Raw genomic sequence first — 16,703 nt, 5'->3', positions numbered from 1 at the left:
TATGTGATTTTCTGATTATGGTTATTTATTACAGCTTATATTGGATTTATTTTCATTGTTTGTTTGTTCTCTTTTCCTCTTCCATCCAACATGTTGAGATCGAAAATGGCCTTTAGTTCTCTGTTTTTCGTTGACATGTTTAAATAAATATTTCCTACTTTACACCGTCCCTTAAACCAACTATTATCTTTGACGTAATTGTTCTGATTTCCCTTATCTAAAAGAGAGTGTAATCCTCTACCAGGGAATTAGAATTCGACTAGCATCAACAAACTTTAGTGTTAATCCAGTGATGCATTACAATATCTTACCTCACAGAGGGCGCAACCTTCTAACGGTTGGTTGCTGATTACCAGCATTGGAAACCAAAAAAGGAAGAACTTTGGTGTTAACATAGGAGAACACACTACATGGAAGTTTATGTGTTTACAAAGTAATTTTACATTATCTATCCTATATAGCGCAACCTTGTGAATACATTAACTTCAGTAACTGGGATTGGATTTAATAACACTTTGCTGATGCACTGAGTGCCTTATACCGCGGTCTAGTTAGACGATGAGTGTCGTGGGTGCAAGCGGGAGCTGATCTGTTTCCCATATAAACGTGGCAATTATCATGGAGCTAGAAAGACGGAACAAACGGCACTTGATAGATTTTGCACAACTGGACACAAACGAAAGTGGGCCTAATTGTTGATTCATGCGTAGTTTTTGAGATCTAGCATGAAAAGTATCCTAACATTTAATTTTTTCCGGGCTACGACCATCGCCACGGACGTGCTTTCTTCGCACTTTTACCAAGTCCACACTTTTTCTCCATGTAATATAAGTCCTGATTTTTTCAATGGTTTATTCATATACAGAATTTATTTGTGGTGTAAGCAAGAATTTTTAGCACTTTTCCTGCCCCAAACATGGCAATAAAATCAAAAACTTCAGCTATGAGACCCCCATAAGTCTATGATACCAGAAGTATCATAGCTGTAGATATTTCGGCAGACTCTTTACATGCAGCAGTATGCAGAACAAAACTTGCGAACACTCAACTTTATGCCATTCCAACTTACAGCCCCTTTAAAAGTGTAATTTTCTGTGCTTTTTCTGGCTATTTCAAGTATTGGCTTGCAACCCTGCATATTTATTTAGAAGGAGGAGTATATGTTCTCCGTGTATCTCAGTCTCTCCTCTAAACCTTCGGGTTTTTTTTTTTTTTTTTTGGTGTTCCTCTAATTGCAAACGAAAAAAAATACACTCTTCCGACAATAAAGGTCGGCGCAATTCAAGAACACTTGTACAGTTACGAACATTAATAAATGGAGGCTGGTGCCATTATTTCTTGTGGCTACAATATCCGTTTATTAATGTTCATGACTGTAAAAACAACAATGTGAATAGTGCTATTGACCTTCCATATGCAAGGTTTTGTTACACTCAATTTTTTGTAATTTTCGGAGACGGTCTGGCAAACTGCTCTGGACCACTTGATACGGATTGACCCATTAACTGTATACTACATTATGTACCAAGACAAAAATTACGCTTCTCGTCCTGTGTAAAAATATACGTACATTTTACTTATTCTGCAGTAAAGACACCCGTCTTAATATTGTAATCAAGTGACTTATAACTTTGACCACAAGAGGCTTTCAAAGGGTTTTACTGTCGAATCCTTTTGGTAATATCATAAAGTTTAGATCAACATTGAATTACTCTTTTCAGAATGATCTGGGCGACTCTTTAGTCGCCATTAACTTTGCAAAATAATTAATTTAATTACTAGCGTTAACTAAAATTAAAAGCAAAAGCTCGGATGATAATTGAGTTTCTTTCAGTAAAACAACGTTTTTTTGAACATTATTATTTACATTAATAAGGATGTAAATTTGCAAAACATAAATGATTCAGCATAGGCCTATATAACAGGGGGAACTAGGGAGGGCCGGGCCCCTAAATTTTTACTGGCCTCCTAAAAGTTTTACACTGGCTTGCAACTGAGCTATAACATAGTCATAAAAATAATGTGGTTGGATCTGACCCCCTAACTTCTACCGGGCATTCCCTACATTCTTGAGCTGGCTACGAGCCTGCTTCAGTCGAACTCCCTTAGTTCCTTGGTTAGGTGGTTTACTGAAGATTATCGTCCTTTTTCAGCATCAAAGCTACATAAGACATGAACACACCGTTTAAGAAAGAATATAAACCACCGTAATACATACAAATTCCAATGTTTTCCCACAGAGAATCGAACCCAGGATTAGATGTCACTAAACCAACAGACGGTGAATTAGTTTATTTGCTGTATTAAAATGTGATCAGGCTCTACGAATAATTTTAAGTATCATACTAAATATTTCTGTGCATTTCTCAGACTTCAAGTTGAAGTATGCGAAAGTGAGGATGCGTTACATGTAGAGTGTCTCTGTCTGTCATTCTGCCTGTTGACAGATGTGAGTATAGAAACGGTAAGCGTAAGTGAGCAATATATATATATTAGTATTTTATATTTAGTATTTCAAGAACAGATTCCATCTACTCCACTTCCGGATTGAACCTTAATTTTCATAGCAAAAGAAACAGTAATAGATACCAAAAAGACTTCTTTTTTCCTTTTAAAGTAAATAAAAATTCATCTCACCCATCAGACTGAACTAAAACAAAAATGTGATATTAATATACTGTCACTTAAGCTTTCAATATTGATCTCCGTAAAACATAAGCAATAAAAGATGACAACATATGACTTGATGGTATGGAATTCACAAGAACAAGAACAAATTTCGTCTGAATTATTTTGTCCCAATTTGAAACGAAAAAGAGGAACCCAATTTGAAAAGTTTCTCCGCCCTACTCTGATGCATGGGATTTTTAGTTTGATTTCCGATCATGTAAGTTTGTGCTGGACAACATCGTGTAGGTGGTTTTTTTTTTCAGAGTATTCCAACAGCCTCATTCCACTAATTTTTCCATCATTACTTGCCTTAATCATCCGTCTCCCTTAGCTTAAAGAGTGTAATTGTGGTTCATTCAATTTGAAGATCCTTTTCATTTGGCTTAGACTGTACTTTTCTTTGATTGATAGTGAGTAACTTAAATAACGACTTAATTTACTTGTTCGAAGTAGGTTTAATAACTTCAATAGTTTTGACATATATTTAAATGATTCTTTAAGGTCATGTCCTGCCCAAGGGAAGGTAGAAACGAATCTTAGTACTCTTTATGAAGATGAAAATTGATCCATGATATATTTGTGTGCTTGAAACTGTTAATATATAATTTAATATTTTATGCACAATGATAAACACATTGGACTGCAAAGATTTAGGTCATTAAGTAATTCTAAATCGCAGCACCGACATCTTTCGCAGTTTCTTGAATAGCAATTGTTCAACTGTGTCTCTTTTGGTTTTTATCTTGTTCTCACTCTCTTCAGGGGAGCCCTTATCTTATATATTGTCTCCTCTAGCGTCGGTCCTAGTAATGACTTGTTATCACCATAATCAGGCCCGTCTGCGATATTAACGATGGCGGTGGACAAGTCTGCCAAAAGGGCGCCGACCAAAATGTCAATATATACACTCATGTCCAAAATTATTCTCGCATGTCTATGAACAGGTTTTGTAGGAATATAATTTAATAAAGAATTCGCCCGGTATTTCTTATAATGTTATGATGTATGGAATCAGCAAAGATATGAATGTGGCAAATTTCATGTCAAAAGAGCAGTAAATAAGAACAATAAAACGAAAATAAAACTCTCTTCTCTATTTAGCAAAATTTGGTTTACTCTTTCTTATTTTCGCATTTATAATTCTTTTCCTATGAAGTGTACCACAAATATACATTTTCTAATTATGCACATAGTATCAGTGTTGAAAGTACTCTGCAAAATCATTATCAAATTATGTTCGTACAAGAAGATAGTTATAGATATGCGACAATCATTTTGGACATGAGTATATATATATATATATATATATATATATATATATATATATATGTGTGTGTGTGTGTGTGTGTCTGTGTGTGTGTGTAAGGTGTAATTTATGTAATGTAGTAAATCTCGGGAGGTGATTTCTGTCCCCGAGATAAAACGGAAACTATAGATTACCCTGGGTGCAAAAATGTCTCGGACGAGGTACGAGCACCCGAAAATTTTCAGAGGCAGCTAAACAACAACCATACTCAAGAACAAAATATCGAATCGTTATGAAATAAGGTAAAAGAGAATGTCCATTATTTTTAGTCCTAGATTCCATTAGCGTACAATCGTAGGTAGTGCAGTGGTGGTGCAGGGGTCAAGTCGAAAGAAACTGGAGTATACTTTTGAGTATTTTATCAAAAGTTGAATGAGGGAAACTAACAACAAGTACATTGTTTCAACAATCAAAAGGTAATAGTACATTGTTCAAATTAGAACACTTAGAATTCGGAAGAAAGAGAGATACTCATGTGTGAGTCGTCTATGTCTCAGCACATAGAATAATAAACTCTCGGAAGAAAAAATTAAATGAAAAGAAGTCTTTAATGTATCACAGTTATATCTTCTATGCTAATGGTAATGTGTTATAAATGAACAGCTTCCTGTCCAAGTACGAGTGTGTGAAAATTAAAAAAAAAACTTTGATCCAGATTAGGTTTATAACGACTGTACATAAGACTGTGAGGCGGCAAAGATCATGTAGGATGAACAATGGTACAAGGGATTTTTTTTATATAACAGTGATTCCACAAGTTATGTGAACACAATTTGGGCAAAAGTAAGCCGCATTAAAAGATTCCCTCCTCGTAATTCGTAATTGCGTGAAAGATAATAATTCCGAACACAGAAGCAATGAAACTCGATGAAACTAAAGCTGTTGCGCGTGTTGCACAATGATACAAAGAAATACAGTTTCAAACTAGCGATTTATTCTGTTTCGTACAAAGTAGAATAACTGTGGAGCACTCAAAAGTACGTTGTACCGTATTTTTGCAGTGCAGTATGTGTACACGAGACAGCTGTAAAGAACAACGGTTCACAGTCTAATATTGCCGACCGTTCACATAATTGAAAAGATGACATCACGAAGGAAACTTTTCCGCGTGCGGTCAAACACCTGAAATTTGGAGATGACTCTCGAAGTATATTTACTCAAGCAAGAAGATCGGCCGTCGTGGCTGATAGTGCATACAAAAAACGTTTCATCCCCCCCCCCAAATAAAGCAAGGAGTGTGAGGTAGGGTGAACGAGCTAGTCATAAGGCATGTCCATATTTCCCAATCTGATAATGTTTAATTTAGGAAGGTGTGCATATTCCTGTCAAAATGTGCATTTGTATTGTCATGCTGGGGTTACATCTGCTGTCCTATGATCAAGGGCACACGTTCTAACATTTTTGGTAGAATATTACGTAAAAATAAAAGATACGTACTCCCACACTTGCAGACCGGTAACGAACAAGACCCTATCACAAAATAATTTACCATACTGCACAGCACAGTCACTGTAGACATCTGCTGCTGATCGTTCACTAGAGTTGCATGTGGATTTTTACGTCCTACACACTGCTACTGCTAGTTTCAGGACAGATTCTGATCATTTCTGGTATGCTGTCTTCAACTTCAACTGTCCACATGGTGCGATTTCTTCCGATTTCACATAGGGGAAATTGAAGCGACCCTATCAGGGGAAGGGCATGAAGTCGACGGTCACTATATAAATGCCTCGAATCTGGGTTATTTTTCCTTGCCTCTCCATAAATGAGGTACATATCTGCCAGCTAGTAGACAGAGTAATCTGCCATTACGCAGGCACGTACAGATTAATACAATCAATTTTACTTAACCACCAATGTCTACACTTTTACACGACCGTGAATGCCTGCACACAATGCTATACCGTTCAACTCAATACTTCCTATTTCGTTATAGAACAATTTCAGACGTAACACCAGAGCAACGGACTATGGTGTATATCAGTCACAAGTTGCGTAGGTGCCTACTACAACACAGTTACGCTAATTGACGCAATTCCAGAACAAAACTGTAAAACAGCCTTCTGCCAGCAAGCAATTTCCACAGAAAGGACAACAGTTCCGTAGTGTGCGACAAAAGCATTAGTAGAAGTATTATGACTTATGTACGTGCTTCTACGTATACGCAAAAGTGCCACATTCTCTTTCCTTCTTGTAGGTATTGCATCCAACTTCAGGGTACATTAGAAAGTCGAAAAAAGGTTTCCCCTCATTTTTTGGAATGTAATTTCAACGAGCTTTCTTCTAGAAAATTTCTGCAGCAGAGAAAAAATGAAAATGTACGGGGGCTACACTGCGACGCTATTTTGGTATATTCAAAATAGCAATGTAGTTTCTCGTAGCTCACGGGTAAGGTTTGGTTCGCTAACTCCAAGGGAGGGGAAAAGCCCCACGAAAGTACCCCTGGAAGAAGATTCATCTTACAGGTATATCAAGTATAATGTTCCAGCGGATTTCTTCCATCTTGTATGATCTTAGCATTTTTCGATATTACATGTTGCGTTTCTTTACATGCCATCTGATTGTCCTGTGCGCATTCGCTTAAAAATCTAATCTGGGCATTTTTTTTTTTTTTTTTTTTTTGGATTTTCACACACTCGTAACTTGGATACGAAGCCGTTCATTTATTATCCGTCACCATTAGCCTTTAAGATATAACTGTGATACGATAAATACTTAATTTAAATTCTTCTTCCGACAGTTTATTCTGTACTGAGGCAAAATTGGTTAATCATACATTTGTATCTTTCTTTCGAATTCTAAGTTTTCTTCTAACTTGAACGCTATACTTTCATGTTTGATTGTTGAAAACTTGAACTTGATTGTTGTTCATTATTCTCATTCAACGTTTGAGAAAAATAGTCAAAGGAATACTCCAGTTTCTTTGGGAGTCACCGTTTTGCCGCCACTGCACTATATCCGATTGTACATTAATGGAAACTACGACTAAAAATAATGAACATTCTCTTTTACTGGTCTTCTATCCGACGTTTTGTTCTTGTGTTATGGGTGTTTTTACATTTTTTTCCCACAAATTTTCGCGTGGTCCAAACGCCGAAAGGTGGCGTTTTTATTCAGGATGGTATATATTTTCGTGTTATCTCGGTGTCAGGAATCACCTCCCAACCCAACGCTTGTTATATTCATTAAGTGACATTTTATGTATTAAAACCACCAAATATGTTTATTAACGTAAATAGCTAAACTGTGAAGACATCTTTACTAAAGAAACACTTTTTAGTTCTTGTAATACATTTGTAATACGCTATAGAGTATTTGTAAGTGATATTTTGCAGGCCACCTTTTATAAGGGCGCACGGGTACCCTTCACAGGTTCTTTACCAACAGCCACTATATGAATTTACTATACAGAACTGGTGTACAGAAGAACACCTAAAACCAGGGCGCATTGTATCCTTCACGGGTTGTTTTTATCAACAGATCACGGGTTGCTATACAGAAGAATAATTAAAACCGTTTATCTTCAATGTGTTTCGGAAGGGCACCTTACGCATGGGCGCACTATACTCTTCACGGGTTCTTCGCGAAGAGTAACTGTATGTATTCTTTGAACAGAACTGTATCATACAGAAGACTAAATAAAACCATTTATCGTTAATGTGGTTTTGAAAAGGCGCCTTATGTAAAGAGCGAATTATGTATTTATCGCGGGTTCTTTACCAATAAAACTGTAGGAATTTGTTCTATAAAGCTTGTACCTTTATTTATGGTGTTTCAGAGGGCGCACCGGGACATGTTCCTGTGTCCCGATGTGCCAGCGCGGGTCTGACCATAATATCGGTAAAAACGCAAGAAGTTCTTTTCGAGTACTTTTGTGTCTTCACTCTCAATAACCTCGAATATCCATATGGTCTGCAGGTAGCTCTGGCCACAGAGTAATTTTATTAAGATTGAATGGATGTATCCTAGGAACACTTTTTTAGAAAATCTTCATTCGAAACAAAACAAGAATTCATTTGGTGAATTAAAGTGCCAATGAACAAAGTGGTAATAGTTATTTGAAATCATTATGATGGCGAAGATACAATATTTCTTTCTTTGTTTTATCTGAAAGGTTTGCAAAGCTGTAGCTTTGATCTAGTTATTCTCTTAGTTGGAGAAAACTTCAACATTGTAGGTAATTTCCGTGAGTTCTTTCTATATGTGTTTTGGAAATCCAGTTGTCTAAACGAATTGAGAACTAAATCCATTTCTTTCATCATGTAATGTAAGTGCAAAAGTTTGTTTTCTTTTTCAAAAAAATGCTGTAAGATGATCCAAGTCTCTCTTTTCCAGGTATATCGGAGTGGGGTTTGACAAACTGAATATCCAACAGAAGATTGATGCGAGAAGAATATTCTGAAATTAACATCAAGTGTCACGCAACTACTTTGATGTGACAGTAGACTCTCCTTTAAAAATCATCCACGCACGACTATAAGTGTATAAGAAACTACAATAAAATTACTCTTTCACAACCCAAAGGGAGGATAGTTTCAATAGGTAAAGTTACCATGAATTTTGTTTTCGAAGCAACTAAGTGCAGCAAGACACAGTTACTTTATTGTGTTCATCCTGTATATACTCATAGACCCTTATACTGTATATATATATATACGACATGTTGTTCTTAACTTGCTTGATATTGTGTTTAAGAAAACTCTCTCAATCTCACAATGTCAATACCTTTAAATAATACGCTATAAACGTCTACCTTAAAACATCAAACATTCTTTCTCACGAATTATCTACAATAATATTGCATTTCTCCGTAGGATCTTTATTTCGCTGTCCAATACTAACATATTTTATTCTCCAAACATCATCTCAAATCTTGAATTAATTACATCCATTTACTCTAACTTAATTCTGCTTATCACTTTCCAACATTATTCTGTAACAAACTCGTAACTTACATCAACTAACTTGAATCTTTCCAAACTATACAAACAACTCACTTAATATCTCCTAAACTACATAGCAACATTCTCACTTCTTCTACCTCTCTCTTTTTTTCGGTACAGTACTAACACTAAAATACTTTCAGCTCTAAAGTCTTAATCTAGAGTAGCCTAACAATATTTTATACCCCTAACAATATATACCTTGAATTGTTTTTGTATTCTGATCCACCAGATCAGTTACTCAGGACGGACCATTCAGCTTCATAAGTAATCCAAATCACTACACAACGTTCAGTCTATTCCCCAGGATACAAATGCTAAAGCACTTACAACAAAGGAGAAATTCATTAACTTTCGGCTGCTGGATGGCCCAAAAATATTCAAGTAGATATAGATATAGATAGCATTAGTCAATACGGTAGATTTACCAAACAAAATATTTTTCCTAGAAATAGGCACTTTCGTCTTTATCATGTGGCCTGCAGGACAGCCTTGGCCCGCCTGGCGTTTGGCTCACAAACGCTGGTGGATCAGGCTGCCCATGGTGCATACAATGTATTCCGAGGCATTTTGTGAACGTACTATTGAACAATTGGTGATGTAGCTGAATGATGTTATGTATATATACACTATTAATCACAGGGTTAATTCTCGTCTTAAATAATACGTATATATCCATGCTATGTTTTCTTTTCGATTATCATCAGCTTCTTTTTTAAGAAGTTATAAAAGCAATTTCTCAATACACTAATTTCAATATATAAATAACCTTATATGCGATGACCTATTTCTTTGCGTTTACCATGCAATTCTAATGTAGACAAATAATCTTGAGACCTACACAAATGACATGTGCATTGATACGTTGATTATCATTCATTAGCATTCAATTCAGCATATCGATAGCAATTCGTCAAAATAATTTATTGCGTGAGTTGGTATTTCTCGTAATTAAATATTTTCAACACTGTAAGCACAAATGAACAAAACTCGTGAGCATTACTCAAGAAATGTTAGATAAACGAATTTAAATTTGAGAACCAGGTTAATGGCGACACACACAAATGAGATAGTAAATATTTTCTCACGGTGGGACAACTAGGATTACTATAATTTCACGAATTACTGAACAAGCAAAAATTAAGTTCTAAAGAAGAGATGACGTAGTACACACATGTTGATGAACACGTGATGACAATCAAATAACAGACCTTCTAAATAATTTGTGTTGTACTGCACTGTTCCTCAGATATGTGGTAGCGTTTGAGTATCGTTGAAGATTTAGCTTTCGTAAATCTCAATGATTGCCCGCTAAGTTTGTAGCTAGAAAAATAAGCAAATGGGACCAAAAAATGTTATGTTAGCAGGAGTATATTAAAGGCGGAGCCAATGGAGCCCAGGAACAAGGGTACCCCAAAAACTCCCTCTCTTTAATACTAAGATATAGTAATCAACTTATTATATTATAAGCTTCAGACCCATGCTATTTTTTGCCGTTCGCTACGCTTGAGGTATCGCTAGAATTCAGTCTTCTTTCACCAGCGTCTTCACGATACTTATTTTGTGACGGAGTGAACTATTTTGGACCTCTATTACAAACGAAATTACTAGTTTGTGGTGTCAATTCCTTTGAAATATCTATCATTACATAGCAAAAAAAGATGTTGAAACAACACAAAATGGCTACCTATTTATCATGTTACTTGTGTGTCAATTCAACACCAAGTTTTTGTTACAAGCTAGCCTGAAGCGCTAGCTGCCATTTAGAGGGTTACGCCCTCTTTCAGGAACGAGATTTTATGGTTAACTAAAGAATGGGTATGTTAGATGGCCTAAGTGATGTTTCATCTTTATTAGTAACAACATTTACATAAATAAGTAATTTTGGAGGTGGAGACTTAAGAACTATTAATCCTTAACATTAGGTGCAGGTATATACACAAAGGAAAATAAGCATATAGTATATTTTAAACAAATAAATCATAACAATATGATAACGATGGTTAGGTATAGAATTCATGATATTTACAAGTATGGCAATGGGCATGAATATTGCGTTGAGGCACATACACGTGACAACACGTTGGTGATATTAATTTGACAAATTAGATTACCTTCAGAATAGGGGTTTCTCTAGGCAATGATGAAGACGAATGAGGCGTCGATATGTCGATACGTCACGTTATCTAGACCAGATGAAGTATTTCGTTTATTTCGGAAGACTTGAGAGATTTCGTGAGTGGTGATTGAGGCAGAAAAAGCAGTATTAAGAGGTAAAATATGAGAAGTATTAGGTTTTAGTTGCGGCGATGAAGTATAGAGTCTGCCTGCAAGGTGCTTTCTCAAATGACGATGTTAAAATACCTTGTAGGTGCTCTGGAAAGGCATTCGCTTTATCGTTATCGGTACTAACAGGTGTGTCACCCAATAAAACGGGGTAGGGTGTATTAGAGAATTTGCCTCACAGCGCATTGAAGCGGGTCCAGAATTTAGTAGGATGTTTCAGACAGAGTGTTGTATTTCTTCATCCAGCAGCTGAGTTTAAATGCTTTGATGTAATTGTAAACCATACGTTGAAGTTGTTTGTGATATCGAAGTGCTTCTGGGTTGCGAGTGTGGAGATAGTCTCGATAGAGCTGACATGAATGTTTGAGCATGAAGAGACGTTGTGATGGAATTTTAGGTTGATATGGGACGGATTGTGCTGTTGGAATATACAAGTTGCTGGCTTCCTGGATTGCGGATGTAAAGCGATCCACAGTCTGGTATAAATCGTCGCTTGCAGCCGGTTCTGTTAGATCACTGGTTAGATCTGAAATATGCGAAAGATATTGGTCTCACTTAGCGCAAGCTCACTCTTACTGGTAAAAAGGAATGGGTTGTAGCTGAGTATGGTTTGTGAACAAGCTTGATGGGTGCATGATCACTAACAAGAAGATCAAGGATTTCTCCAGTACAATGTGGGATAAGATTTGTGGAGGCAATAACTATGTCAGGCTTGCTGTTTGAGATTGGACTATGGCTTGTGGAGGATCAAGAATGACCCCAGTAGCGTGGGTCGTTATGAACTTAATGAAATTTGTCCGGTCACCATCGCTGCGGCTATGCATATTGAAATCGGCCATAATGTTGTATCTATTGGAAGTATTGGATAGATGTTTTGCGAACTGCTGAGGTGATTGATGATTTGCTCTGTTCTATGTAGTTGCTAGGGAGATGATGACATTTTTAAATATACCACTGTAAGGCGATATTCGGGAGAGCTGTAGCAGTATACTGTTGCTGGTGACAAAAGATGATAGGAGAAGTCCCGATGGCTACTTCCCCATTGGCTCGAAGTCCAGGGATGGGAGTTGTAGAATTAATATGGTTTATCGTGGTATATGATTTATGGTTTATCGTGGTAAAAAGCAAGTACGAGAGTTTGTTAGAATGATTTCATTGAGTAAGAAGACTTTGACATGTTCCTAAAGAAGATGCTGTTCAAATAAAAGTTTGTTTTGGGAGTGATCGTATGTTCAGAAAGAGAAAAGTTAAAGCCATCATGTTAAACGAATGAACTAGCATCGGATTTATGAAAATGAACAGTATTGCAGTAAAATTAACACGAAAAGTGGTTTTTGCTGCAAGAATGATCTGTTGTAGGATATGAGGCCTAATGAATGGATGGATATTTTGAATGATATCGTTAGAAACGTGAATAGCTGGCCTAATGAAACAGAAACGTCAATTGGATGTGGATGGGCTTGAACTGGTGCCGGTGGTCGAAGGGGAATAACGAGTTCAGGGTGATCCTGAGTAGGGTCCGGCTTTGCCTTACACTTGTAACTGTAGGCCGGATGCTGTTCAGTGGCGCATTTTAGTGGCAATTGCAACTTATTTCAAGTTCGGGTGTGATGGGAACCACCATGATAGCCACATTTACTGGAAATTTTACAATCGGATGTGTGATAAGAATTGTAAACCTGGCAATGTTCACAGCAAACTGACATAGGAACTGGTGTTCGTGATGGTTCTACTGTGTGCTTGTCGTTATAAATGTATGCACCTGATGCTAGTAACTCATGATGCTAGTAACTCAGGTAGTGTTGGCACGATAATATTAGTTAGATAACACATATTTCTATCGAATACACTTAAACTCGAATCAATTCATGATTTTTATTTTTATTTTCGTATTCAGCATCCTCATTTGCATACGAAAATATACTTTTCTTTTCCGAAGCATAAAGTTAAAATTTGTTGTTCAGTGTATTTAGAAACTGTATTCATGTGAACATATGCTGTTTTTTTTATCCAACGTTTCCATGCGTAAAAGATCTTTCCAATTAAATAAAGACAGTGAACATAGATCTTGCACCCATAGTAAAATAAAGAAGACAAATTAGGAAAGAAGAGTAGCATTTGTAAGTGATATGAACGTAGATTCAGGCATATTTCTTTAGAAGGAGCTCGGTGGTACCTGGAGCTCATGTTAACTCACACGAGAGGGTCCCAGAAGTTGTACATAAAATCTGATTGCCACATAGCACATCTGATACAGCATCACGAGAAATGAATACGAGCATTTTCAGCACATGTAGCTCCAATAGTGTGCAACACTGTACCACTATACTCCACTGTTATGCTTAGTGGTAATAGTGCATTTTAAATATGTGCAAACTTGTATATGATGCTATTTATAATAAAATTTTTATGCTGAATTAGCAACACTGGTTCACCTATGGCAACACTGTTTATGGCATTTTCTTCTCATTATATTGTGCAACTTCTGTTTTGAGTGCTTTAACAGTTTTCAAGATATTTACTTTAAACGTACATAATTCCATGATATAATTCTCTGGATATTCAAATTTTGAATCCCCGCTGCTCCTCTCCTTCTGGTCCATAACACCCTATATTTTGCTCGTGTTCATTTCTCATGATGCTCTATCAGATGTGCTATGTGGAAATCAAATTTTAGTGACAACTTGTGGGACCCTCCCGTGTCAGTGGTAAATCACGGAACTGCTAATCACAACGTCGTGACTTCGACTCCGGTTTAGAACAAACTTTTCGGTATGTAATGATATATTCCTCAATGGATGAATAATTATAGAATGTAAGTATTATATATATGTGTATATATACATATATATATATATATATATATATATATATATATATATATATATGTGTGTGTGTGTGTGTGTGTGTGTGTGTGTGGTTATGTATATATATATATATTCATAAAGTCATTTCAAGGGATAACAAATTATATGCTTAAAAATAATATCAGAGATCTGGTGGATGTTAACATCACCTTGGTATATTGTATGTGAATGTTAAATACTGGTTAACTAAAACCTATAATGTCAATACATGACTGTGTACTGTATATTTGTGCTCAGCTATCTACCATACAGAAGTTACTTTCCAATATTAATATTCTTATTACAACATGGAATTTACAACCTTAAAAATAATATTGTTATCTATAAGTGTCGCATTTATACCCGAAGTTTATTTAATTCACAGCTAAGGTTCTGTATTTATATATATGCACTTTATACGTCTAACGCATGATCACTGTTATGCAGACTAAAAAATATACTATGTCCTGCAATGTAATAAAAAAAAAATAAGAAAATTCGTATTCGAAGAAACCAAGCGAGTTTCGAAGCCTCCCCTTTGCTGGATATGTCATGCTGACTTAATTCTGGGATAAGAATGGTCTTTTATTGAACAATATATAATATCTGTACTTACCATGGTGACTAACAAAATTTACACCTTCAAGAACTATCTGAAGCCTGCAATACTTCCAAAGTGAAGGGGATTCAGATGTTTACTTCAACATAACATCCGTCCTTACTATGCTCGTGAAACCTTGAAAACAAACAACGACCTAATTAAGTGCCTTCCCTATCCGCAATATTCACTAGATTTGGCACCATCCGATTTCCGAATTGTAGGTTCATTCAACAAGCAGGCAGAGTAAGATATTTTTGTTACATTTCTTTGTTCATCTTTTATTTCGTTTCCTCTAAAGCTAAATAATCCCATTGCAAAGTCGAAATTTCCCTACTCTATGAAATCAAAGTATGGAACTATCGCCAATTGAAGTGCCTCTGTCTCTCAAGATCTTTAATTTACTATATTGGTTGTTGATTCTGCAACCCTTGTAACTAATATATTTCAACCTATAATAAACAGTATGTCTTTATATTAGTAGTCAAGCAAAATAAAAAAAATATATTATATATTTAAATTGACGGCCTATAAAACTCTAAACATTAAATATTTTAATGAGTGTACTGCAAGTTTTACTGTTGGGCAGGTTAGTATTATTTCAGTCAATAACTTCACAAAGCACTACATGATAAATTCTAACACGAAAAATATATTTTAAATTCAGGATTCGTTCATTTGTGTCGTGTTTTGTTCAGATACATTCCTTTTCCCTTGTTTATAATGAATGAAAAGAGCAGTCTCTAGGCAATTCACAAAACACTCCTAAAGAACACAGTTCTTTTCAGTTTGGAAAGAAACAACTTTTACTGGCTGCTAATAAGATTGTCCTATATACTATGTCACAATATCCATTGTATCAGTTGTGGTTCTAGAAGTTAAAACCTGGGTGTAAATTCTCAACGAGTCTAGACCATGGTGTTTCGATTTAAGAATTGCGACAATTACAAAACCGTTTGAGGTTTATACAATTACAAGTATACAGGTTTTACCGGAACGGATGTTCTATATGAAGGGCTTGATGGCGAAGACAACATCTTATAACATGTCACAAAAATATAATATTCGTACTGCACATGTTAAGAAGTGTTCGGATATGTGTAAATCGTTTACAAAAAACAGCATGTAGTTGTTTCATGTTGGAAAGCAATGTTCAGAATGCAATCTGAGAATTTTCAAGTCACATGCTATACAAATTATCTTACAGAACCATATCATAAGGGCCAAGCTCTTTGCAAAATGGTGAAACAGTGTTATAAATGCCTATGTTTATTTATTGGTTTGTTCATATAGGTGAAAAACAGCAGAGTTGTACTGATTATTTTTGTAATTATGCCAGAAACACGTTTGTCGTTCCACCAACGGTACATGATGCCTGATAAGGCACAATTAGAATCTGGAATTCCATCATTGTTACATGCAAAGAAGATTTGCCTTTCTTACATATTTATGGCAACGATGACATAAAATGAAGAATATTACATGTTTTGCACATAATTCCAAAGGTTATGATGGTGAGTTTACACCCAAATCCTTTGGTGAAAAACCACCAATGGAAACTGATCCTCATTTTGAAAGAAACAAAAATTTTAAACATGGAAATTAATCATTTGTTATTTACTGATTCGTTAAATTTCTTACCAATGTCACTGCGTAAATTATCGAAGGCGTTTCATTTCCTGTTGACCAAAATATATTTTTGGTGCTTTCCTAACTCTGCTGCAAATTAAGTGTATATGGGAAAATAACCACATATACATTATTATGTTGCGGCTGAAATGAAAGTGGATGAAAGAGATTAGTTTATGAAATGGTACAGCGACACCAGTATGATACATATATTTTTCAAGAATAATTAGTGAAATACTATGTACAGAACGTCAATGTACTTCGACTAGCCTGTTTATCTTCTATGACTACCATCGAAGTAGAGACTCACGTAAACTCATTACTGGACAGTGTAAGAAATATCTAATTTCTGCACTCTAGTTTTTGGTCGAAATTTCTTGAAACCCAAAAGCATTAGCATCATTTGTACAAGAGGTTACCATCAT

Source organism: Thermobia domestica, chromosome 15 (genome assembly GCF_964235325.1).
Source record: "Thermobia domestica chromosome 15, izTheDome1.hap1.1, whole genome shotgun sequence".
In the NCBI taxonomy this organism is placed as follows: domain Eukaryota; kingdom Metazoa; phylum Arthropoda; class Insecta; order Zygentoma; family Lepismatidae; genus Thermobia; species Thermobia domestica.
Note: the sequence above shows the minus strand (reverse complement) of the source record.